The sequence below is a fragment of the Lacerta agilis genome, chromosome 6, assembly GCF_009819535.1.
Source record: "Lacerta agilis isolate rLacAgi1 chromosome 6, rLacAgi1.pri, whole genome shotgun sequence".
Lineage (NCBI taxonomy): Eukaryota > Metazoa > Chordata > Lepidosauria > Squamata > Lacertidae > Lacerta > Lacerta agilis.
The window spans coordinates 77,598,999-77,623,571 of NC_046317.1; the positions used below are offsets into that span (position 1 = coordinate 77,598,999).

Sequence of the window (24,573 nt, forward strand, 5' to 3'; positions counted from 1 at the left end):
CCCCTTCCTGCTGCAATATGTCCATATATCTTAACCAGTTTGCAGACATGTTCGGTCTCTTATAGGCCTTGGCCTCCACTGGAGAGATCCATCTAGGGGTCTTTCTCTCTACAGTCTTTATATCTAGTCCAAACCTGATACAAGGATTTTCTAACTATATGAGTCTTAAAAGTTCTGTGGATCTTAACCTTGTCGTACCAAAGGTATGCGTGCCACCCAAACATATTATCATGACCTTCCAAGTCCAACACTCGACGTTCTCTAACTTAAACCAATCTTTTAGCCAGCAAAAGGCCGCTGCTTCAAAATAAAGTCTTAAGTCCGGCAGGGCAAAGCCTCCCTCTGTCTTAGAATCTGTTAAAATCTTAATTTTATTCTTGGCTTTTGCCCTGCCATATAAATTTCGATAGGTCCTTTGCCATTTCTTAAACCGTCTAGTTTATCCAGAATTGGTATGGCTTGGAATAAAAACAGCATCCTTGGTAGGACATTCATTTTAACCACTGCTATTCTTCCCATTAACGATAGTTTAAGTCTTGTCCAGATCTCCATGTCTTTTTTTATCTCCGTCCACAATTTTTCATAGTTATCCTTATACAGGTTCAAGTTCTTATTTGGTGAGATTGATACCTAGATATTTACAGATTTGACAAAATTGAGGCCTGTGGCTCTGAATTCTTGAATCTGTTCTGCACTCATATTTTTACCTACAACTTTGGTTTTCTGCTTATTTAATTTGAAGCCAGCTACAAGTCCAAATTGTTCAATTAATTCCAAAGCTCTGGGGACACTGCTTTCTGGTTCTTGCAGGGATAGCATCAAATCGTCCGCGAAGGCGCGTAATTTGTATTCCTTCTCTCCCACTTTAATTCCTTTTGTCTGTTATCTTTCCGAATCATATTTAGAAGGACTTCCAGGACCGTAATGAAAAAGTAAAGGGGAAATAGGGCACCCTTGTCTTGTTCCTTTCTCTACTTCAATCTCCTCCGATATCACCTATTCACAATGACTTTTGCTCTTTGTTCTGTATAAATGGCCTTAATGCCATTTAAGAATTTTTCTCCAACTCCCATTTTTTCCAAATTCTTTTTCATAATATCCAAGATACTTTATCAAAAGCTTTCCTCTGCATCAACAAACAATAGTGCTGCATCTGTGTTTATGTCTCTCTCCAGTTTTTCTAAAATGTCCACAATAATTCTCGTATTATTACTATTTGTCTTCCTGGTAAGAAACCTGCTTGGTCTCTATGAATATGATCTTTCAGCACTCTTTTCAACCTTGTAGCCAAAACATTTGCAAAAATTTTATAATCCACATTCAAAAGGGATAGTGGACGATAGTTTTTCATTAGAGTCTTATCAGTATCTGGTTTTAAAATCAGTGTGATAAGGCTTCTTCCACGTTTCTGGTGCCCTATTTCCTTCTAGTATTCCATTGCAAATTTCTCTTAACGGCTGTGATAGCCAGTCTTTCAATGTCTTATAATATTTTGCTGTTAATCCATCCGGTCCTGGAGCCTTCCCCAATTGCATGTTGTTTATTGCATCTTCTATTTCTTGTGTCGTTATTGGGTGGTTGAGAGTTATTAATTTTTCCTCTGGGACCTTTGCAGTCCATTCTTTTCCAGAAAATCGGTCTATCTCTACTTCATCTATCTTCTCCTCCTTGTACAGTTGCTTATAGAATCTCTGAAAACACCATCTGATTTCCTCCGGTTTCTCTACATTTTTTCCATTTACTACCAATTTACTGATGACATTTGCCTTTTGTCTTTTCTTTAATTGCCAGCTAGTAGTTTTCCACATTTATTTGCAGATTCAAATGTTCTTTGTTTCATCATTTTCACTTTCCATTCGATATCTTGATTCATAATATTCGCATATTGAGATTGCAAGTATTTAATTTCTTTTGGATTTTGACACATCTGGGATGTCCTCTTAATTCTTTTTCCTTTCCTTTGATTAATTTCAACAATCTCTCCATTTCTGCATTTTGTTGTTTCTTCTTTTTTGCCTTTTCACTAATGAGGAATCCTCTCATTACTGCTTTACTTGCATCCCAAGCAATCCTTTTCTCCACTTCTGAGTTCCAATTAATTTGAAATATTCTTTCATCTTTTTCGCCGCTCTTTCTACTAGCTTGGTATCTCTCATCAATGTATCATCCATTCTCCACCTGAAAGAATCCTTGGAAATCATTTTTAGGTTTACCTGCACCGGATTATGGTCTGAAAGCGTTTTGGGACCGATTTCTGCTTTTTGTAGTTTTGGAGCCAATTCATTCGAGATCCAGATATAATCTATCCTCGACCATGACTGCTGCGATTCACTGAAGTACGTTGCCTCTGTTTCTGTGGGGTTTTTTAATCTCCAAGAGTCCACCAAATTCAGATTATCCACCATTTCAAAAAAAGTCTTTGGGAGTTTCCCATCATTTGTTAGTTTTGTTCTCTGAGATCTATCCATTAATGTGGAAACTGCCCCATTAAAATCTCCGAGGCAAACTACCTTATAGTCCAAATAATCCAGCAGCAAATCATGTATTTTTTTGTAAAAAATCGACTTTCCATCATTTGGTGCATAAAGTCCCAGAATCAGAAATTTTTCGCCTTGTACGTTAATTTCAATTGCGATGTATCTCCCTTCTTCATCTTTAAATAGCTGTCTTGGGCTATATTTTCCTTTGCATAAATCACTACTCCTCTCTTCTTGACCTTGTCCGATGATATGAACTCTTGGCCTAATTTTTTGTTCTGTAGTAGTCTTCTGTGACGCCGGACTATGTGGGTTTCCTGTAAACATATTATGTCCAAATTCTTCTTTTCTATGCTGTAAAATACTCTGCGTCTCTTTGGTCTCTGGTTCAATCCCCGAACATTCCAGGTCATTAACTTGAGCGCCATTTCTTTGTTTATTCCTCTCCTCCAGTTGCCTCTCCTTTCTTTTCTTGTTCTGGATCTTGGCTTGGTCCTGGTGATCCCGACGGTGGTGGGAATACCTCTGGAAACTTGTAAAGCTGTGCTGGGTCTAATGGGGTTCCTTTAAAGAATTCCAGATGCTTGTCCAAGAACTTTTGCTTTTCCGCCAGGGACCTTATTTTTATCTTTTTCCCTTCAAACGTAAATGCCAGGCCTTCTGGAAATTCCCAACTGAAGGAGATTTTTCTTCTTCTTAGCTCCGTCACCAGGTCGTTATAAGGAGCTCTTTTTTCCAAAAAAAATCTGGGGATATCCTTATAAAAAATTACTTTGTTCTGCTGTACCACCAGGTTGTTTCTGTAGTGTAAATCCAGAAAATAATCTCTGTCGTGTCTATCATGCAGCACAATCAAACAGTCACTGACTGTTTTAGTGCTTTTCTTTCCTCTGGAGCCTCTTGGTCCAAATCTGAAGGCCTTCACTATGCGTGCTGAGACATTCACTCTTCTAACTCCCAAAAGTTGAAAATAATTCCACAATATAGGCTTTTAGGTCTTCCCCCTCCAATTCTGGAAGACCCCTTATTCTTATGTTTCCTTCCCTCTGATGTAGTTGCAGAAAAGCGAGAGACTCTTCCACAGTTCTCTGCCGTGTTCCAATATTTTCTAGCTGCTCCAAATCTAAATTGTCCAGTTTTTCCTCCACCTTTTTTTTTTTCTCTGACCACTTTGATTTCCTCGGAGTCCTTTTTTAACGTAGTCACCTCCTGCCCAATTTATTAATTTCTTCTCTGTTCTTTTTTACATTTTCCTCAATTTGACCAATTGATTTTTCTAAAATCTGGGTAGAGGTTTTAATATCAGCTTTAATATCCACTTGGAGTTTTTCAATTGCAGAGTTGACTGTGGTATTTACTGATGCACCAATAGTATTCACCGATTCTTGTGTTTGCTTCAACCCATCGGTGACACTTTTCAAACCTGCTGCGATTTCTGCAACACTTGCAACCAATTTCTCCATTTGTTCCTGCAGGGTTAAGGAAACAGAACCTTTCCTTTTTTCAGAGCCAGTTCCTTTAGATCTGAGTTCCATTCCCTGTGGGCTCTGTAACTGTAATCTCAAGGTCACTCCAGTTGCTGTAGTGACAATCTCAGACATTCACAGCAGAAGACCAACAGTCCCAAAAGTAAACACCAGGTGGCCTGCAGCTAGCTTCTGAGAACAAAGAGGCTGCTGAGCCAGGAATCCACAACAGTCCAGTAATCCAACTTTTAGGCAAGAGTTCAGATTTTTCAAAAATTATAAATTCCTTAAAGCCAAGAAGAGTCTATTTTAAATAGCCCAAGTCAGTATCTGTTTCTCACTTGCAATGTAACCACCAAGTCTATAAAATAGCTTGTATCTGGCTGCAAAAGAGTCAAAGTATCTCCACTGGTAAACAGTCACTGTAACACTGGAACACCAACAAAGAAAAAATGGCAACAATATATCCCAGCCCGCTACTGACCCGGAATCCTAATCCAGAGGGTGAGGGGCTTCTTCTTTTGCCATATCAACTGTTTTTGGATCTTTAAACAAACTTTAAACAACTTTTAAATCACTTTTAAAAAGTTTGGCAGAGTTCGCAAAACTTTCCCGTTAGCCGCGGCTTTGGTCTTTTAGCGCTACCAAGCTCGCGCAAACAGTTCAAAGGGAACAGGCTTCCTTTTAAAGTTTCCTCTGCAAGCAGTGCTCTTTAAACTTGTAGAATAATCCAATATTTTAACTTACAGAGTTTCTTTGGAAGTTTCTGTGTAGGAAGTGCCGGGTGCTCAAGTCTGGCGGGATCGCTGCTTTGATCCTCCGCAGGCAGTCGCTTCTTCAGTCCCGTGCTGGGGCTCCGCTCACCCGATTCTCCCCCTTACGAGGGTAAATCAGGAGCGGAGACAGCACGTCTGGGACCCACGAAGCCGTCGGTCCACGGGACGCTCTTCCCGTGGCTTTAAGGGACCCGTGGCGCAGGCACGGAGATCCCTATCGCCTAACGGAGGACGGAGCCATCGGACTCCCGTCCGCCATTGACTCGGCACCTGACCGGAAGTCCCAGCGCACTGAGTTATGAACTAGGAATTCCGCAGCTAAGATGCGGACTTCCTAGTTCATAACTCAGTTCCGTAACATATTACAAACCACCAGACCGTGGGGAAGACCTACCAGAGGGACATTCGCAAAGGTGGATGCTATTTTTAAAAGACTCAGCCTTCCCAATGAGAATGCCGCTTCAAGCGTCTGTTATACAACTAGCTGGAGATTATTTGTATTGTGTTTCGCCTGCAGAAATGGAACAATGCAAACAGCCTCACGAGAACACAAAAGGTATAGGCATATACCCTTCAAGCACTACACTGGAATCTGGCTGTGTCCATTTCTTGGTTCCATCTGTCCAGGCTGGAGGAAGCGTGTGTGAGATTGTGAAGTGTGTGATGATTCAACCAGTAAATCAAAGAGGTTATGTGAGTACAGAGAGAAATATGCTGGTGGAGAACCAAGCTGGGGGTGGGGGTGTGCTGTTCATGGAAAACATCCATCTTAATGCACTCGAATAATCCAAAAATAGCATAGCGGGCCGCTTAAACTTTCAGCTGACACCGAGCCCAAGGCATTTTTAGCAATAAAATGATGGGGACATGGAGTTAGCATCGGACAATTTCAGAATGAAAACATTTCCTCATCCTTAAGGAACATCTGGGAGATTCGGAGAAAGGAAGGGCGCAATCAGCTCAATCTTAAACGCTTTAATTCCAACGGCGGTGCCACAAAAGTGCCATCCCATAGTATGGAAGATAAATTAATGATATGACTAGACAGGGGTGTAATTCAGCTGCTCCAATATGGGTCCCGTTTATAGTTCGCCCCTTTTTTCTTTTTTTCTTTTTATGAGTCTTTTATTAGAGAAAGAAAGAAAGAAAGAAAGAAAGAAAGAAAGAAAGAGAAATTAAAATTAACCATCCTAAAAATAATAATACAAGAAACATCATCAGGTCACAGCGAGGATACAATACCCATGTTAAACATATAAATCGATATAAGCCCTCCAGATGTCCACATAGGTATCCACATAAGATTATTGTTTATAGGAAACATGCTTGAATTCAGCCAGGACAGCGAGATCATCAGGCCATTACATAATAGATGGTGGATGTTTATCCTTCCAGGCTTGACACACACATTTATTAGTAAGGACTTACAAAATCCACTTCTGCCGTCTTGCTGTTAGCCCCCCCCCCTACTATAGGAACATAATTTAAAAATCCATGAACATCTGCAATTATCAAGGATTTCCACCAGTACAATATTGATATGGACAACAACTACAGTCCAAAAAATAATACAGTGGGTCATAACACAAACCCATACCACATACCTCAATGTGGCTTTTTCCACATAACACCTCCAAGAACTATATGTATTATATATTATTATTATTATTATTATTATATTATTATTATTATTTCACCTTTTTCGCAGATCAGGGCTCAAGGCGGCTTAAAGATAAAATAGCAAAAACCAAAAACATAGAAAAGATAGTCAGTTTTTAAAAATAATTAAGCACTAATAGAAGAAGGAGAAGGAGAGGAGGAGGAGGAGGAGTTTGGATTTGATATCCTGCTTTATCACTACCCGAAGGAGTCTCAATGCGGCTACATTCTCCTTTCCCTTCCTCCCCCACAACAAACACTCTGTGAGGTGAGTGGGGCCGAGAGACTTCAGAGAAGTGTGACTAGCCCAAGTCACCCAGCAGCTGCATGTGGAGGAGCGGAGACGCGAACCCGGTTCCCAGATTACGAGTCTACCGCTCTTAACCACTATACCACACTAAATTAAATAATATAAAAAGATCTTTCTAAAAACACAGCTAATAAAACTGCAAGAAGGTAGGGGAAATCACAGTGCTAGCCTTTTCCAGTCAGTTCCTAAAGGCCTGTTGGAATAAAAGGTCCTTGCCTGCCAGCAGAAGGAGGGAGCCAGTCTAACTTCTCTAGGAAATGTCTGGGAGCAGATATGACAATGCCAAGCAGAAGACAAGGCTACACAAAGAGGGAGCCTACTGCTAGCATCTCCAGAACCTGTTGCCAGCACTGAGCAGAGGGCAGGTCTGGCCACCCAGGCAAACGGTGTCTCTCTGTGAGCAACCACTTTACATACTCCCATAGGCATGAGTGGCAGGCATTCAGTAACATGGGAGAAAATAGAGCACTGTGCTCGGGGAGACAAAACTGAAAACCCAGCGTCTAATTTGGCCCATGCCTCAGCAGCATAGTGCTTATCTCTCTAGGGTTTGGTTATCTATGGCTCAATGCAGAGGGTCCAGCAAACCACAGCAGCCAATGGTTAGCACTTGATCTTCAAAAGTGGAGTAGGAAACCCTCTCCAAACCATGGTTTTCAGTTCTGGGTTGAAGTGCTTTTTGCGGTTAGGAAAGTGACAAGGAAATGCACTGCAATGTAGGGAATGAACAGGTGGTTAATGAGAAAACATATAAACACCCCACAAGTCAATCAGGATAAATGCTCAATAAAGACCAGAAGTTGACCTCTGCATAAGCTTTGTGCAAGCAAATTAGGATATCTGTTCAATAAACAGATCATGTGGAGGGGCCCAGTGTGTACTTAGGATTGCAAATTTCATTTATTTATTCCTCGTGTGGTCTACCAGCAGTTCTCTGGCAAACTAGGATGCCCAAGAATGGGAACTACTGGGTTGAAAAAGAGAGACTTCCCTTAATTCAATATACATTCACTTTATATTACTAATAAGTTAACATTTGTCATCATCAGTTTCTGTCACAGTTCAGAGTACTCAACTACTTTGTTTGCTTTCAAAGAGACAGCTTTTATCTGCTGTTGCCACTAAGCCTATTGTGGGTGAGTTAGAACAAATCAGCTCTGAAGAAATGAACGGCTCTTTAGGAAAAAGAAACTGTTTTGAAAAACTCCTCAGGATTTTAAAAACTGTCTCTGAGGCATATAAATCACGTTCCTAATACAGTATATTTCAATTTCCAGGACTGTATGGAGAACCTTAAAATGTTAACAGATGTAGGAAAGTATCGTCCTCCTACACTCTCTTTCTCAACACACATACATATACAGAAAGCTGAAATATGGCTGCAACATTTTGATTCGCCATTATTGGAGGGGTGGGTTGGAACTGGAAAAAGAGCTTTACTGTTTAGATGGTTTCTGTGGTAACACATCTGGTTGTGCAATCTTGAGCCAGGATGCTAACTATCTTGGAAGGCAGCAAATCATGTTGTTGTTGTTGTCAGCAAGAAAAATGTGAAGCACAGAGTGGAGATGCGTCTGATCCGATAAGAGCTCTTCCACCATCGCAATCTCCACTCACAGCCACATGGAATATCTCTTCAGATATCCTTTCTTGGATTTTTTAAAAAAATTGTGCAAACATATACCATATCACACTCTGGAATTTTTGAACACTGTCTCTATTTAAAAAAGACACAAACTTGGTTGTCACCTTTTCCACCTGGGCGTGAAATAAATTGAAGACAGAAGCGCATGCATGGCGTTATGACTGAGAAAACCCTGGATCTTCTCCTGATCACGTGATGCCCTTAGCCAGAAACCAACCAACCGAAAACAGCTAGCAATCACACATCTTCCTGAAAAGTCTGTATAAATATTATGCTTATTTATACAAATGTAGTACAAGTTAGATTCACTTTAGCACTAAAACAGCAACTATTAGCACGAAGGGGAGCTGGCTGCCAGTATGTTCTCCTTGCCCCCGCCCCTAGCAAGGAGCCAATAAAAAGCTCTTCTCTGGGGTCCCTTTCCACCCAATCAGATCAGATCAGAAATTAACGTAAGTTGATTTCTTGTTTGTTGAGCAGTTCTTCCCATCTTCCATCAGAATTGTACTTCTGTTCCGGAGATATTTCCTTTTCCAAAGTTCTGAAACCACACTATTTGGTGGTACATGGCCATACTGGAGGTGGTCAGCCTATATGGTCATGTGTCCTTGTGCTGCTGGCAATGGCCAACCTGCCTGGGGGTGAGGTTAGACTGTGTGGCCCCAAAGAGCCCAGGATGGGAAAGATATAGCAAGTGAGCAGCTCCTAGGAGAAAAAAGGGAGGCCCAGTTCCCTATCCATGGAAGGCTGCTGCACCTTGTGCCCTCATTTCTCTACTACAAAAGATGATCCTTAACAATCCATCATTCTTGAGGTAGGAGGATTCCCAAACGATGGACAAAACTCAGCACACTCTCCATCACACTGTTCTGAGATCTCTGCGGTTTTATAATATTTCCAACAGAAGTGTCAAAACCTATCGTTTGTAACCACCACTGAGTTCAAGGTCTCAATGGCTGAGACGGAATTATTTTCTTCACTCTCCTCCCTAGAGTTACCATAGAAATTGTGACTGTAGACCTTCCGTCTTTAAAGCTGCACAGGAAGTTTCCAAAACAGAAAGCTCTGCTTTTGCAGAACTTAGTTGGCAATGGAAACAGATTTGGAGGGGGGAAATGGCACATCAAAAATAGATCTGCCTGTCCTTGTGCTACTGAAGACTCCAAGCATAATCCAATCTCACTTGGAGAACAGCAAATTCTCCTCTTGCCCATCGCCCCGTTCATTTCAACCAGGCATGGTAGAATTAATGCCCAATGGGCTGTGCTCACCAACTCCAGAAATAGATTAAATCCTTCACGCCCTAAAAGATGCTTATTAAAAGAGCTGCTCCCTGAGGAACATTTGGCTGTTACCATCAGCTACTTTTCATTCCAAAGTTCAATGCGGGCCAAATTACAGCTTGATTAATTACATTCTGCCAGCTCATTTCCTCTTGGCCCTTGGTGAAAGTCATGTTTGTAATACATTAAACAGATACAGCACAAATACTATGCCTACTACACAATTCTGTCCACAGGTCTTCTTTCCAGTCCTTCCACAATCCCATTTCTCCAATAAGAGCAGGTGATTAATTGCCTTCTAGCTGTCATTTTTCTCTTCCCGATTCCTTGCCGTACGCCAGTCCTTGAAGGGCTGGCAAAGTTATGGTTCCCCAAAGATGCAAATGACGAGTGTACTGGCAAGGGATGTTGAAAACCAAAGACCACTATGTCTGAAAAACACATCTCTCAGTCTACTCCCAGGATTTCCATTCATCAAATTCCTCTTTAAAATGATCTGCCTTTGTAATCCTTGTCTCATCTAAGGCCCATCACCCAGCAAGGATTCCCTTGGGGACCTGATTGTTTTAAGGCTGTTGGGAAACTCTTCTCCTGAATGAACTCCCATCGTTGTCTTTGAAAATACCATGCCCAACGGGGTCCTTTTAGCCATTTCCCGCCACACTGCAGCCTGAGGTTATCAGGATGCTCAGAGCCTGGCTGGATGGCGCCATTTTGGATAAATAAACAATGGCACTCACAACCTGAACATCATAAATAGGAAGAATAATAATTCAATCCAATCTTGAGGGGGATTGCACTCTGTTCTCCGGACAGTGGTTCAATCCTCATTTAAGTGTTTTTGCAACACCCCACAATCCATTCACAGAGTTCAACTTCAAGCTCTAGAATAAAGTTCGTGGCATCTAGTGCAGGAATTGAAAAGAATAGTGGGAACTGTAATTCATTAAAGGTGCTGGGAATTGTAACTTTGTGAGGGGAGCACGCTTAATGAATTACATCTCCCAGGATTCTTTGGGGGAAACCATGACTATTCAAGTGGAACAAGAGTGCTTGAAATGTATGGGGTGGATCTGACCAAAGACTGCACAGGAAACATGAGATCATTCATATGGGTAAGACTGAGGAAAGAATGCCTCAAAGGTCAAATGCGAAGTATTCTTCTGCCTTTCTGAATTATACATGGAAAAGCAACCAGAATTGCAAACATACCCAAGGGAGAAATGTGGCATGAAAATATGGGGCATCTGTCTATCCCAAACTTTTAAAAACAGCATTCTTTTCCTTGTGCATAATAATTGTGGACACAATTTTTATCAAGGCTTTGATTGCATTGTGCCAGATAAAATTGATTCGTGGATTGGATGTAGCCTACAGGCCAGCAGTTGGTCTCTGTTTCCACCAGAGACGCCTCGCCAATATTTTCTGGGAAGCTTCCTCGGGTGCACATTGTTGTACAACCTCCCAAACAGCTTGTCCACTAAAGACACTCTTTTCTGACATTTAGCACAGTTCAATCTCTTCTGCAGCTACAACATTGTGTCATGTCCTCCACTTGACTTTGAAGAATGAGCTGCTGCGAGGAAACTTCGGGGAAGCCAAGAACTTCCTTGGCACTACAATGATGGATGGAATTCCAACTCAAGAAGAAGGTAGGTCTTGGAAGGGGCGTGGCTCAGTGTTAGAGCACTGCTTTGCATGCAGAAGGCCCCAGGTTCAATCCCCAGCATCTCCAGGTAGGTTGGGAATATCCTCATTCTGAAACCCTGGAGAGCTGCTGCTGCTACTCCATGTGGACAATACTGAGCAGGATGGACCAAGTGTTTGACTCAGTATAAGCCACACATGGCATGGGACACCCAAAACATTACTTCAATTTATGGCTTCTCAGCACCTATCATTCCTCGTTGAACATCCAGATCAAGAAGCAAGTCAGACAAATAAATTGGGAGGAAAGGGCATTCAGAAGTGTCAGTGTTCAATAAAGAATGGGCAAAATTTATAATTTATCTAGGAGACCGCTGTAAGCGGATGAAACGTTAGCAGAATTCTAATAACACTTGTAATGTAGCAAATACCATGGACAATATGGAGATGCAAAATATGGATTCTGAAATAATATGCAGTTGAAAAGGTTGACAATAGGACCACATGAAGGGGAGGGTGGGAAGTCTGGAGATTCAGAGAAATCTGTAAATATGGATATGTATTTTGTATTGTTATAATTGTACATTTGTAAATCAATAAATTATTTCAAAAAGAAGTGCTCAGCAGTCTGTTGTACTAAAATAAAGCCTTTTAAAAAAAAATTGCAAAAAAGAACAATAAATAGATAATATCAATGTTTCTTTTTAAAAACAAAAACAACAACACCACTGCCAGCAATTACAGTGACAATAAGAATATTCCATTAGCCCTGATTTAAACATATAAATCAATGGAGGTGGTCCTTATAAGTCATGTTTCAAACGTATGTGTTTTAATGTACTAAAATAATGCTGTAAATAGAGAGATAAGTTTTGATTAACATAAAGTAAAGAAAGGCACCTGACATCATCGTGGCATCAGATGACAGACAGGTGGTAGTCCCCCCTGCCTGCTGAGGTTGTCCTATGGGGTTGGGATAGGGGGGGGGAATCTGGCCCACTGCGCCAAAAAGTTTCCCCACTCCTGCTCCAAGACAGAGCTGGAAATGGCACAAAGGTTTGCTTCTGAAATGATATGGTGCATTTCAGAAACAGCAGATAAATTTGCCAAGTCACCTTCAAAAATGAGACACCCCACCCCAAAATCTTAGTTTTATCACTGAAATGAAAGCAGTTACACAAGGCCTCAATGAAAACTAGGGACAGTGGAAATATATGGTCGGGTCCACATTTTGTTGTAAGCTTCTCTGATTTGTACTTTCCAAAAGGCTACGGTGATTGAAATGTTTCCATCCTTCAAAATTAGCGCTTCTCTGACATTTTCAAAATAGTTCTCCAGCCGAATTTTTTTTACGAAAAGGCATACGTTAGGGCATGTGCATTAAAATGCATTATGTTCGTGAAAATAGCATACAAAAATGCAGAACGTTGGGGGAAATTGCTTGCAAAAATGTCTATACTGGGCAAAATTGCACAAAGAAACGTGTATACAGTCGTACCTTGGAAGTCCAGAAGTCCGTTTGACTTCCACAATCCAAAGCACAGCTTCTGATTGGCTGCAGGAAGCTCCTGCAGCCAATCAGAAGCTGCGGAAGCCTGATCATTCGGAAGCCGATTTGTTCAGAAGCCAAGGCATTCGAGATCCAAGGTATGATTGTATTAGGAGAAATGCTGTTGCGTTTTCAGGAGGACATTTTTAAATTTAATAAAATACAAACCGGTGTGGAAATCTGGCAAACAGAACATTAGATTGGAACAATTAGAAATTTCAGAGAAAGTTAAATTGACAGATTCATCCATGCCAACTAAAAGCCAGATTCTTAAGAGAGAGAAATCCTGAAAATGCCTTCAAAATTGGAAACATAAAAAATCTTTAATCTTCAGGATAGCCACATGTGGAGTGAAAGTGAGGCAGGTTGACAACAGAATTTCCATGTGCAGAGTAAGGAATACGAGTAGAATTTCTTCACTGCAACACATTTCTGCTTTGGCACAGAGCGAAGCTATACATGATAACTAGGCCTGTCACCCAATTAACAATGTCATATTCAATTAACTGTGTCAGTTTTATACCACAAGCATATACATGTCTACTCAGAAGTACCTTTACTTTTCATGGGATTTACTCCGAGGCAAACTGGTGAGTGTGTACTACTAGTTTGTGTTGCCATACGTCTGGAATTTCCCGGACATTGCCAGGATTTGACCGTCGGAAATAGCGTCCGGGCGGAAATCGCTGGGATATCTGGGGAAATCTGCTCAAACCGCATCAGAGGGGATGCGGGCGGCGGAAACTGCAGCTGCATCAGTGGTGGCAGATCCGCAGCCTCTCCAGTTACAGGGAACCAGGCAGAGGGCCTTATCGGTAGTGGCACCCGCCCTGTGGAACACCCTCCCACCAGATGTCAAAGAGAAAACCAACTATCAGACTTTTAGGAGACATCTGAAAGCAGCCCTGTTTAGGGAAGCTTTTAATGTTTAATTGATTATTGTATTTTAACACTCTGTTGGAAGCTGCCCAGAGTGGCTGGGGAAACCCAGCCATGGGCGGGGTATAAATAAATTATCATTATTACAGTGGTGCCTCGCTAGACGAAAATAATTCGTCCCGCGAAAATTTTCGTCTAGCGGGGTTTTCGTCTTGCGGAGCGGCAATGGGAGCCGCGCTCCGCAAAAACGAAAAAAAAAAAAAGACGAAATTTTTCGTCTTGCGAGGCAGCCCCATAGACTTTTTCGTCTAGCGGGGCAGCCTCCCGCTAGACGAATGCTTTCGTCTAGCGAGTTTTTCGTCTAGCGAAGCGGGTACCACTGTATTATTATTATTATTATTATTATTATTATTATGCCTGGGCCATCCCCTGCAACATGGCTGTTGGGGGCCCGCCGCTGCTCCTGGAGAAGGCAGGACCAGAGGCAGCGGAGCAACAAGCCTCCCTTCCCAGGACCAATCCTGGGTGCTACCTTGCTGGTGGCCGCTTGGGAGGCTGAGAGGGGAAGGTGGCTCCATAGCAGAGCCCGCTCAGCACCCCACAGTCACACACTCCCGGCACCGGCAAGCAGGAGCCTCGCACAAACAGGGACCTAGCAAACCACGTGGCCGGAGCAGGCGCTGGAAATGGGAGAATTTTTTTTCACTTGGCTGCGACCTCTGCGTCAAGGGTAGGTCTGTCCGGGAAGGCCATTTTCAAAATACAGTGGTACCCCGCTAGACGAATGCTTCGCTAGACGAAAAACTCGCTAGACGAAAGCATTCGTCTAGCGGGAGGCTGCCCCGCTAGACGAAAAAGTCTATGGGGCTGCCTCGCAAGACGAAAAAATTTCGTCTTTTTTTTTTTCGTTTTGCGGAGCGCGGCTCCCATTGCCGCTCCGCAAGACGAAAACCCCGCTAGACGAAAATTTTCGCGGGACGAATTATTTTCGTCTAGCGGGGCACCACTGTATGGCAGCCCTAGAGTAGTCACTGTGCACAGGATAGCAGCCTAACCCTTTTAAATCCGCATGAATTTTCCAATGAATAAAAGCAAATCACTGAAGGAAAAAGAACATGCTTTGTTTTCATATATGACACAAACACGTATCACAGCAGACACTTTCCTAGAAGCATAGCTGTCAATTTCGGATTTGAAAATAAGGGATCAGCAGTCTCACCTATCCCGGGGACAGTCACATGTCAGTGGTGGGCGGAGCCAGAAGCAAAAGTGGGTGGAGCAGCAATGTAAACTCCAAGCGGGCTCGGGCTCGAGCAGAGCAAAGAGGGGGCATCCAGCAAAGAGGAGGGCAGCCATGTGCTCTGCGCGATGGAGCCCCATCGTCTTCTTGTCTGATCCCATCAAAACAGGACAGGAAGCAGCAGCTGCTCAAAGGCAGCCAGGCTCCGCCCCAGCTAACCCTATTGGCTGAGGGGCTCGGCGGCAACGGAGAGGGGCTGATGCAGGGAGGGGAATACACCCCCTGTAAGCACGGGAAACGGCTCCCACTTGCTTTGAGGGCTGAGGCTTTTCTCTCCAAGTAGGCGAGGTCTTCCCCCCAGTCAGTCCCTGGCCAGCAGGGGAGGAGCTGCTTCCATTAAAAACGGGAAATTTAAGGGAAATAAAAAAAGGGAGAGCGGGAAACTGCTTAAAATAAGGGAGAATCCCAGGGGAAACGGGATACTTGACAGCACTGCCTAGAAGATCTATTCCCTCCTGCGTGAAAAAGAAAAGGGGCATACCTAAAATGGCACAAACCACTTACATTTAGGAAGTTTCCTCTCTCTCTAATTTCCAAATTTGACACCCTATTCAATTAATCAATCAATGTGCATGTTTGGATAGCAAAGTAAGTAGCAATGTATTTTGGTAACAAGCAATGCACCTCTTGACCATGCAAATCGCCCGCATTTACAGTAGCAGCTTTAGACACATGCTCCGATATCATTGTTGGTGGCATCTGTAACAATTCAATTTTTGGTGCCATGTTCATTCTTTTGCATACTCCTGCATAAGAAACCCTTGAACAAGAGGCCAGCTGGCCTCCTTTAAGAGAGCCAGTAGATTGCAGCCAGTAAAAGTGTTGTTCTTGGTGAAAGAAAAATTCTACTGTATCTGCAACCCAGTTCAGACACGAAGCTCTTAAGATGACATTGGGCCAGTAATTCTGTCATAGTGCAATTTTAAACGTGTTTAACTCAGAAGTACCATTGATCCAATGGGGCATGTTCCTGATTAAATGGGTAGGGTAAATTGGGATAGCCTACAGATTTGCAGTCCTGATCTCCTTAAAGATGCAGGTACTGTATATAGAAAGAATAAGTCATAATTTGAGGAGCCCAAGCATCAAAGAGATTTGGGGCAGGGGGGAAATCCTCTGTAGAGATAAGGGGAAGCGTTCAAGACCTGAGCATCACCACCTGGGGATCTTGCAGGTGGTCAACACAGAGTTTGTTCACATGGCTGAGTCCTGGAAGACCAGCTTCCTGCCTTGCAGGTCATAGAATCATGGAATCATAGAGTTGGAAGAGACCACAAGGGCCATCCAGTCCAACCCCCTGCCAAGCAGGAAACACCATCAAAGCATTCCTGACAGATGGCTGTCAAGCCTCCGCTTAAAGACCTCCAAAGAAGGAGACTCCACTACACTCCTTGGCAGCAAATTCCACTGTCGAACAATCATAAGCCACCTGGCCTGGGAGGGTGGGGCTTGGACTGACTCCAGCTACAAAAGCTGAGGCTGCAGAACAGACACTGAGGCTGGGGTATTGTTTAGGGGGATTGGGTTGTGAGTTGTTGCTGTTATTTATATTAATTTTGTGTATATTTTAGATCTTACTATGATTTATGTAGAAACTGTTGCAATTTGGTTGCACACTTTTTGATGTTTTATTTAATACTTAGAACTACTTTTGTTACGTTTGTAATTATGTAATTTTTCTCATGCTGCAAACCACCATGTGCATGGTTTTAACTATGGAAAGGCGGCATATAAATAAAATGTTGTATGTATGTCCGTACTTCACTTTTCACATAATGCAGGGCTTTATATATGGTCAATTCAGGTTTTATATAGGGCAGGGTTATCAAAAGCGCTATTTATAGAGAGACTTTGAAACAACACAACTCCAGTAAAACGCAGCTGGGCTGCGACCCAAAAACCACAAACAGCACTAAAAGCAAATAACGCACAATCATTACATAGTCCTAGAAAGTAAGTATAACAAAAACAAAACGTAACTAAGGGAGATATACTGTTATCTCCACAATGCAGTTTCAGGATGAGAAGATCAGAACCGGCCCTATCATTAGGCAGAGTCATAGGTGTCAACTTGAACAAAATATTGTGGAAACAAAATAGAAAATTCTTTTCAGTAGCACCTTAGAGACCAACTGTGTTTGTTCTTGGTATGAGCTTTCGTGTGCATGCACACTTCTTCAGATACCTCCAATTGTGGGGCCCACTAGCCCGCCCACACTTCTTCCCCCCATCCCATAACTTCTATGAAGCACACCTTCCTCTGCCATGCACAAATAGACACAGGACTCCTCTCGCCCCTGCCACCTTTTCACTTCTCATCCTCCGCCCATGCGCAGTAAGTTTCTGCCCACTCCCCTCCCATTTCCTACTGCCACCCACCTCTCCTCTCCTACCAGCCTGCTGCCTGCCTGCCTCTCCCCAGTTGCCCTGGCTCAGACGCATTCAGAAATACAATCAAACCTCGGTTGTCAAACGTAATTTGTCCCGGAAGCCCATTCGGCTTCCGAAATGTTCGACAAGCGAGGCATGGCTTCTGATTGGTTGCAGGAGCTTCCTGCACACAGACGGAAGCTGCGTCGGACATTTGGCTTCCAAAAAGTGTTCGAAAACCGGAGCATTTACTTCCAGGTTTTCAGCATTCAGGAGCTGAAACGTTCCAAAACGTTTGGGAGCCGAGGTTTGACTGTAGCATCAAAAGCAAGCTAGGAAAAGAGGGCAGTGCCAAGCTGAGAGGTGCCCACTTCAAGCGGTTGTTTTTGGATGTCATGGAAGGGCAGCAAATTGTTATTTGATTTATTATTGTTTCATTTCTATTTCAGGGAATGGAAGAGGTGCTTGTGGGATTTATTGCCTCAGGTACCAAAATAACTTGACTGGCCTTGAGTATTATTTGCAGCTCTGCCATGGGCCAGCCTTGACAGGAATAGGTAGGTTGCTCGATTACTTAGAATCATAGAATCATAGAGTTGGAAGAGACCACAAGGGCCATCTAGTGCTACCCCCTGCCAAGCAGGAAACACCATCAAAGCATTCCTGACAGATGGCTGTCAAGCCTCTGCTTAAAGACCTCCAAAGAAGGAGACTCCACCACACTCCTTGGTAGCAAATTCCACTGTCCAACAGCTCTCACTGTCAGGAAGTTCTTCCTAATGTTTAGGTGGAATCTTCTTTCTTGTAGTTTGAATCCATTGCTCTGTGTCCGCTTCTCTGGAGCAGCAGAAAACAACCTTTCACCCTCCTATATATGACATCCTTTTATATATTTGAACATGGCTATCATATCACCCTTAACCTTCTCTTCTCCGGCTAAACTACCCAGCTCCCTAAGCCGTTCCTCATAAGGCATTGTTTCCAGGCCTTTGACCATTTTGGACATGTTCCAGCTTGTCAGTATCCTTCTTGAACTGTGGTGCCCAGAACTGGACACGGTATTCCAGGTGAGGTCTGACCAGAGCGGAATACAATGGTACTATTACCTCCCTTGATCTAGATGCTATACTCCTATTGATGCAGCCCAGAATTGCATTGGCTTTTTTAGCTGCTGCATCACACTGTTGACTCATGTCAAGTTTGTGGTCTACCAAGACTCCTAGATCCTTTTCACATGTACTGCTCTCAAGCCAGAGTGACTTGCAAGAGATTGGCAAGAGTTTCTATGGACTGTTTAACAAAAGCAACAAAATGGGATTCTTTTACCTAAACTGGGCTATTAGAATCTCTGATCTTTACTTGGTCCAAAGTATGTTTATATTTGTATGTCAGTCATCCTACTGGTGTTGTTCATTGGGTGCAGTAGGCAATTGGCTCCCCTGTCTGCCCACGGAGCATCTGGCTTTGTTGACATCCCGACATCCTTTCGCATCTGGCCCTGTGACATCCTGAGCAGGAGGTTGTGTGGGGTAGAGTCTCAAAAGGTGCACAGAAATGAAGATTTCATAGCCCAAGGCAGTTTGAAGATCATTCTTCTTCAAGGACCCTTGAATGCACAACACTCCGCCCTCAAGCCTCCTCTGGGAGCAGAGTTGAGGACGTATCATTCGACATCTAAGTGCCTCAGAGAATTATCTTTGAAAAATGTTGGACCCTGAAGTCTTCATTTGCATGCACATACTGTACCAGGCTCCATTTCTTAGAGTGGTGGGAGGCTTTCCAACATCCAGTACTCTCTATGTTTCAAATTTTATGCCTGCATGAAAGGTAACAGATAGCTCTCTAGCATTTTTGGTACCTATGCAATAAAACGGCTCCTCTCATTCTCTCACCAAGCAATGGTGTCCAGTAAGCCTCTCCCCGCCCCCCATCTGATATTGGTGCTTTCCCCTCCCTTTTCCCCATTGTGTGGCATCCTTCCTGAGCCAGAATTTAGCAGGTTTGCTCCAGTTTGTAGATTAAAGTGGAAAAGAAAGTATTTTCCCATACGGCTGGTTTTGGCCCATTGTCACTTCTTCCGCATAATTCTGTCAAACAGCTGTAAGTTAAGAACCTCTCTGACTCATCAGTTTCATCGAGGGACTTTCTGTGTGCTTTCCCTTCCCATCCTTCAGAATTCCAGAAACCACATGGCACATAGACAGCAGCTGAGACCAAGAGAGGGGCACAAGTCTGGGCAGTCCAGGACCTCTATACACACTGCCCGGGTTTGTGCCCCGGAAAGGTCACCTCCAACGCAGGAGGCAGCAATTGCAAGTTAACAGTCTCTGCAGCCCCAGCAGGCACTGTGATTCTTCAGCAGTTTGACTTCACCCCGGAGGAGGCGCACTCCACTGTCTCTTGATGAGACCAATAGTGAATCCAGTCAACGTGTTGTAGAGGGAAGTGAGAGGCAGGTGGGGCTCATCAGCCTGGGAAGATAGCCCACCTAGGAGAAGGAAAACTCCGATCCTAAATCTCCGTTGCCTTGCAGGATATCTTTGGGAGAAGAAAAGGCTAAGGAGAAACCCCTCCACAAATCTGGAGTCCCTAAGACAGTTGGACAGCGCCTTGTACGCCTCATTCCAGCAACTCCTGTAGCCAAGCTGGTGCCAAACATAGTGCACTGCTTTCCTTTGGACCACATCAGTGAGGCCAAGAAGGCAGGTCTTGTCATCTGGGCAACCTGGGACCTCCTCCATACACACTGCCCAGGCTTGCATTCCGGAAAGATCACTTTAGTGCTCCCCACACAGTGGTTTGGCTTCACCCCCAGAGGCGCAGTCCCTTGTCTCTTGAGACAGACTGATGCCAACCAATGTTCCTAAGTTGCTATCTGCCTCTGCCTGCTGCTGCAGGATCTCTTGTCCCCATGCTGAAAGTTTGCATCTCCTCTTCCAGATTCTTGTGCCTGACCCCACAGTGGACATTCCCCACAGTTTGAGAACTTCTGCTATGCAAGTATTACACAGTTAAGCCTGCACATCTGCTACTGTAGGTACAGTGGTACCTCAGGTTAAGAACTTAATTCGTTCTGGAGGTCCGTTCTTAACCTGAAACTGTTCTTAACCTGAAGCACTACTTTAGCTAATGGGGCCTCCCACTGCCACTGTGCCACCAGAGCATGATTTCTGTTCTTATCCTGAAGCAAAGTTCTTAACCTGAAGCGTTATTTCTGGGTTAGCGGAGTATGTAACCTGAAGCGTACGTAACCTGAAGCGTATGTAACCTGAGGTACCACTGTACTTGCTTCTTCTACACCTCATTTAAGTGGATCTGTCTCTCTGGGCACTTGCAGACTGTCAGTGTTTTTGGGTGAATTTCAATCACTTGCCAGCAAACTCAGTTTGTGCAATTATGCTTGACGGGTTGGTCTTGCGCAACATACCCATGTCCCCAAAAGATCAGGCTTTTTGCCATAAGGAAAGTGATGGGAAGCTGTACGTGAAAGTGTGGAGTAACACTTGCTTTGACACATTATCAAACACAAACCAAACACAATGGATGCTCATTTAATAGCTAACATGGTCTAATCTCCCTGCAAACAAATCAGGATGAATGTTCAATGAACAGGTCATGTGGAAGCAACCTCTGTTTTCAGTCTATCCCACGCATTCCTTCAAAGACAATGGATGTTAGATTATGCTGGAGGGCTCTATTTTCTAGGAGGAAGCTAAGATGGGTGATGATCATAGTAGAACCTGTGTGTGTAATAGTCCAGAATGTTGGACTTAGGGCCTGGGATACCCAGGGTGGTTATCTACTGAGTCCTGTCAATGCAAAGGATTCTGCTTTTGCAAGGAGATGTTCCTCCTGCCAGAACCCACCTTGTGCATGCCTCACACCCTCCCCAAATCTGCTCCAGGGGGTTGGAGGAACCCTCGGTGCAGGGGGAGGAGATGGGGAGAACGTCCCATTGCACAAGCAGAAATCCTTGCACTGCTAGTATGTTCACCTTAGTGCTACAACGGACAATCCCCATACAGCCATAAAGTTGCGGGCTAATCACGTTTTTCTCAGTCTAGCCTACACACAGGGTTTCGCGAGGATAAAACACGGCAGTGGGACACCAGTTTGAGCTCCTTGCAAGAAAGTCAGGCTATGAAAGTAATCACAAATTCATAGGCACGTAAATAGGTTGCCATATTTCAGAAAGTGAAATCGGGACACAGAAGTTGAGGTTTTTTTTTCCAGTTTTGCCCATAGTTGTTGAGTCTGGGAAATCCAGACATATGGCACCGCTAATGTAATAGGTGGTTGGCAGCATCTTTGAAGGGCATCTTGTGCAATCCCCTGGTTAATGCAGGAATCTGCAGTACCCCAGACTCTTTTTAAACACCTCCAATGAAGGAGAGTCCACACCCTCCTGTTCTGTAGCTCAGTGGCAAAGCATCTGCCTTGCACCCAGAAGGCACAGGTTCAATCCCAGCATAGAATCATAGAGTTGAAAGAGACCACAAGGGTCATTTAGTCCAAACCCCTGCAGTGCCAGAATCTCCAGGTAGGGCTGAGAGCCTCTGTCAGTCAGTGTAGACAATACTGAACTAGACTGGCCGACGGTCTGACTCAGTATAAGGCAGCCTCTTATGTTCCTATTGTTCTGACACAGCTCTTGCCAGTGGTCCATCAGGGCGAATGAGATGCTGCCACACAAGCCCCAGTTTGCTCCAGCCAGCCCCCACATGCCTGCCTTCTTACCTACAACCAGTCCAGGGAGGTCTTACTGCCTGCCAACCTCTCCTTCCATCCCCTCCATCTCAATGTTACCACTCTTCAGCAGGGAGAAGGATGGGGGGAACAAAGCTACGATTCTTGGCTCTGCCTAGCATTGGCTCTGGTCCCACCTACTGTTCGGGCTCCTGTCTTCCATCCCAATGGGCACCAGCTACCTCTGTCCCTTACCAATAGGAATATACCAGTGATGCTTAATCAAAATATGTGCCCTTGACATTTCCACCCATTCATTCTACTTCTGCTTTCTAGCGATCACCAGGCACATTCTGCTGCATGGTAGCCCGGTCGACTCATGTTAGACTTACACCTAGATTTGGTGATTTGAAGTGCCACAGATTCACTGTATGTCCTTGGGCAACTCACTTAGCTACTGTTCCCCATCCTTAAAATGGGAGCGTGGTAATTACCGACCTGAGAGCAAACAGGATGAAGATTATAAAGTGCCCTGGGTACTTCTAGCATAATAATAAGTATATTTGTTACGATTCCTATGAACCGGTACATTCCTTATGGGTGCCTCAGCACACCCAGGAAGTCAGGACACCTAGAGCTAAATAATGGGGAGAAGTGGGGGAGATGTGTGGGGAAATTATTTGCCTGGTTCCTGGGAAGCAAGTCCCAGGTGTTCAACAGGGCGAAACCTTTAGTCCTAAGGCAGAAGAGAGGCGTTTCCCGGACCAATCGCGAACTTCCGAGTTACACGGAACTCCTCGTCCGGCCGAAAAGAGCCCTCATAGCACGCCCTGGAAACATCCCACGGAAAAACCCCTTACTGGCTGCCTGCGGACCTCCTGCAAACGCTCTCCTACGCTGACCTTTAGCTCTCCAGACTCTACTACGGCACCTTTCTCCATACAGGTGCCCAGCCGGGTCTCCTCTAGATGAGGGGCCCGTCTCCAAACATCAACACCCCCGACGTCTGTGCACTGACGCTCCCTTTGACCGCCCACCCCCTCCTCCACAGACCTTTGCTACATCTCCTCCAGGGATCGCACCTGAGCGGCGGGTGGGCTTCTGCCGCGGCGTCCGTCCGTCCGCCCGGGCAGCCAAGCTGTCGAGCCTCTGGTGCGCGTCCAGCGCGGCTTCGCGGGCGCCGGTGCCTTTACGCCGCCCGCTCTCCTTCCCTCCCTTCTCGGCGTTGGGGATGTGCCCGCTGCGTCTCCCCCGGCAGCTCCTCCTCGCCGTCGGCGGCTGTTGCTGCCTGCGAGGTCCCGATAGGGACCGCCTTATCGCGGGCGCCACCTTCGCCGTCTGGGCGCGCGCGTGCCACCACCGGGACGGGGCACCTCTTCCAGGAAGACGCGCGCAGCAGCGGCGGCCTCCGAGGAGGATCGCCTCCTGCGTCCTCCTCCCCACCCCTGCTGCCTGGCTGCTTCTCTTCTCTTCTCTTCTCTTCCACCACGACCCTCCCTCCCTCCCACCCGTGCCCGCAAGGGGAGGGGGGCTGAGGATTGGAAATAGAGGCGCCGCCAACGCATGCTGCGATCGCCAGCCCTTCTTCTGCTCGTATTCGCCGGGGAGCACCTCACACCCCCCCCTCCCTCCTGGCCGGCTACGAGCGAGCGAAAAAGGCCAAACACAACCTTGCAAGGGAGGGTCCTGGGAGGAGGGGGTGGGGAGTGGCAGGCAAAGGAAGGTAAAGGGGAAGAGAGTCGAAACGGAAAGTTTTTCCTCCTCCCGTACCCTAGGTTAGGGTAGTTCACACGTACACGTGCACACACCCTGATGGAGGACGAGTGCGCAGAGGCGTATCCAGGCTCCCTTGCGTCCTTGTGCAAAGAGCTGGAGTGGCGCCCAACCCCCTTCCCCCGCGTCCCTTGCTCTCCTCCACCAAAGCGCGCAAAGGACCCTGCGCGCCTCGCCCGGCTACCCAGAACAGCAGTGAGTAGCGCGGGAGCGCGTTGACGAGCAGGCGGGCCTCTAGTCCCTCCGAGCCTCAGTGGAGAGGCACAATTTTTGCACCCCCTGGACCTGCACCTTTGGTGGGGGTCAGCCTAGGCAACCCCTAGGTACACCCTTTAAGTGGGCGAATTGGAAGTGGCCTTTTATAAAGACCACTGCCTTATACAGAGTAGGTCCATCTAGCTCAATATTGTCAGCACAACCAGGCAATGGCTGTCCAGCCAGGATTTCGGAAAGGAGTCTCTCTCAGCCTTACCTGGAGATGCTGGGTCTGAAGGTGGGGCCTTCTGCATGCAGAAGAGATTATGCATCATTGTTTTGGTCGTCTCCAGTACTGTACTAGGAAACTCATGAAGTTTGACCCATCCCTTATGCATTTAGTGAGCATTCAATACCACTGATCATGTATGTATATAGTATCATGATTCTGGATACTGTATTCACAAGATGCAAGTGGGGTTAACAATGTCTCTTTGTGATTTCTGCTCCACATTCTCAGCATTTGGACATTCGCTGTCTATTAAAACAGGTAGATCT

General features: G+C 44.9%; 1 protein-coding gene across 1 annotated transcript in view; it reads right to left on the reverse strand.

The window, feature by feature from the left end:
• The window catches only part of RIPOR3 (RIPOR family member 3), a 109,834-nt gene extending 86,338 nt beyond the window's left edge, over positions 1-23,496 (reverse strand). Inside the window, exon 1 of the mRNA XM_033153535.1 lies at positions 23,101-23,496. The gene's annotated coding sequence lies outside the window, so the exon portion shown is untranslated. The remainder of the gene's footprint in view (positions 1-23,100) is intronic.
• Between the last annotated feature and the right edge of the window lie 1,077 nt (positions 23,497-24,573).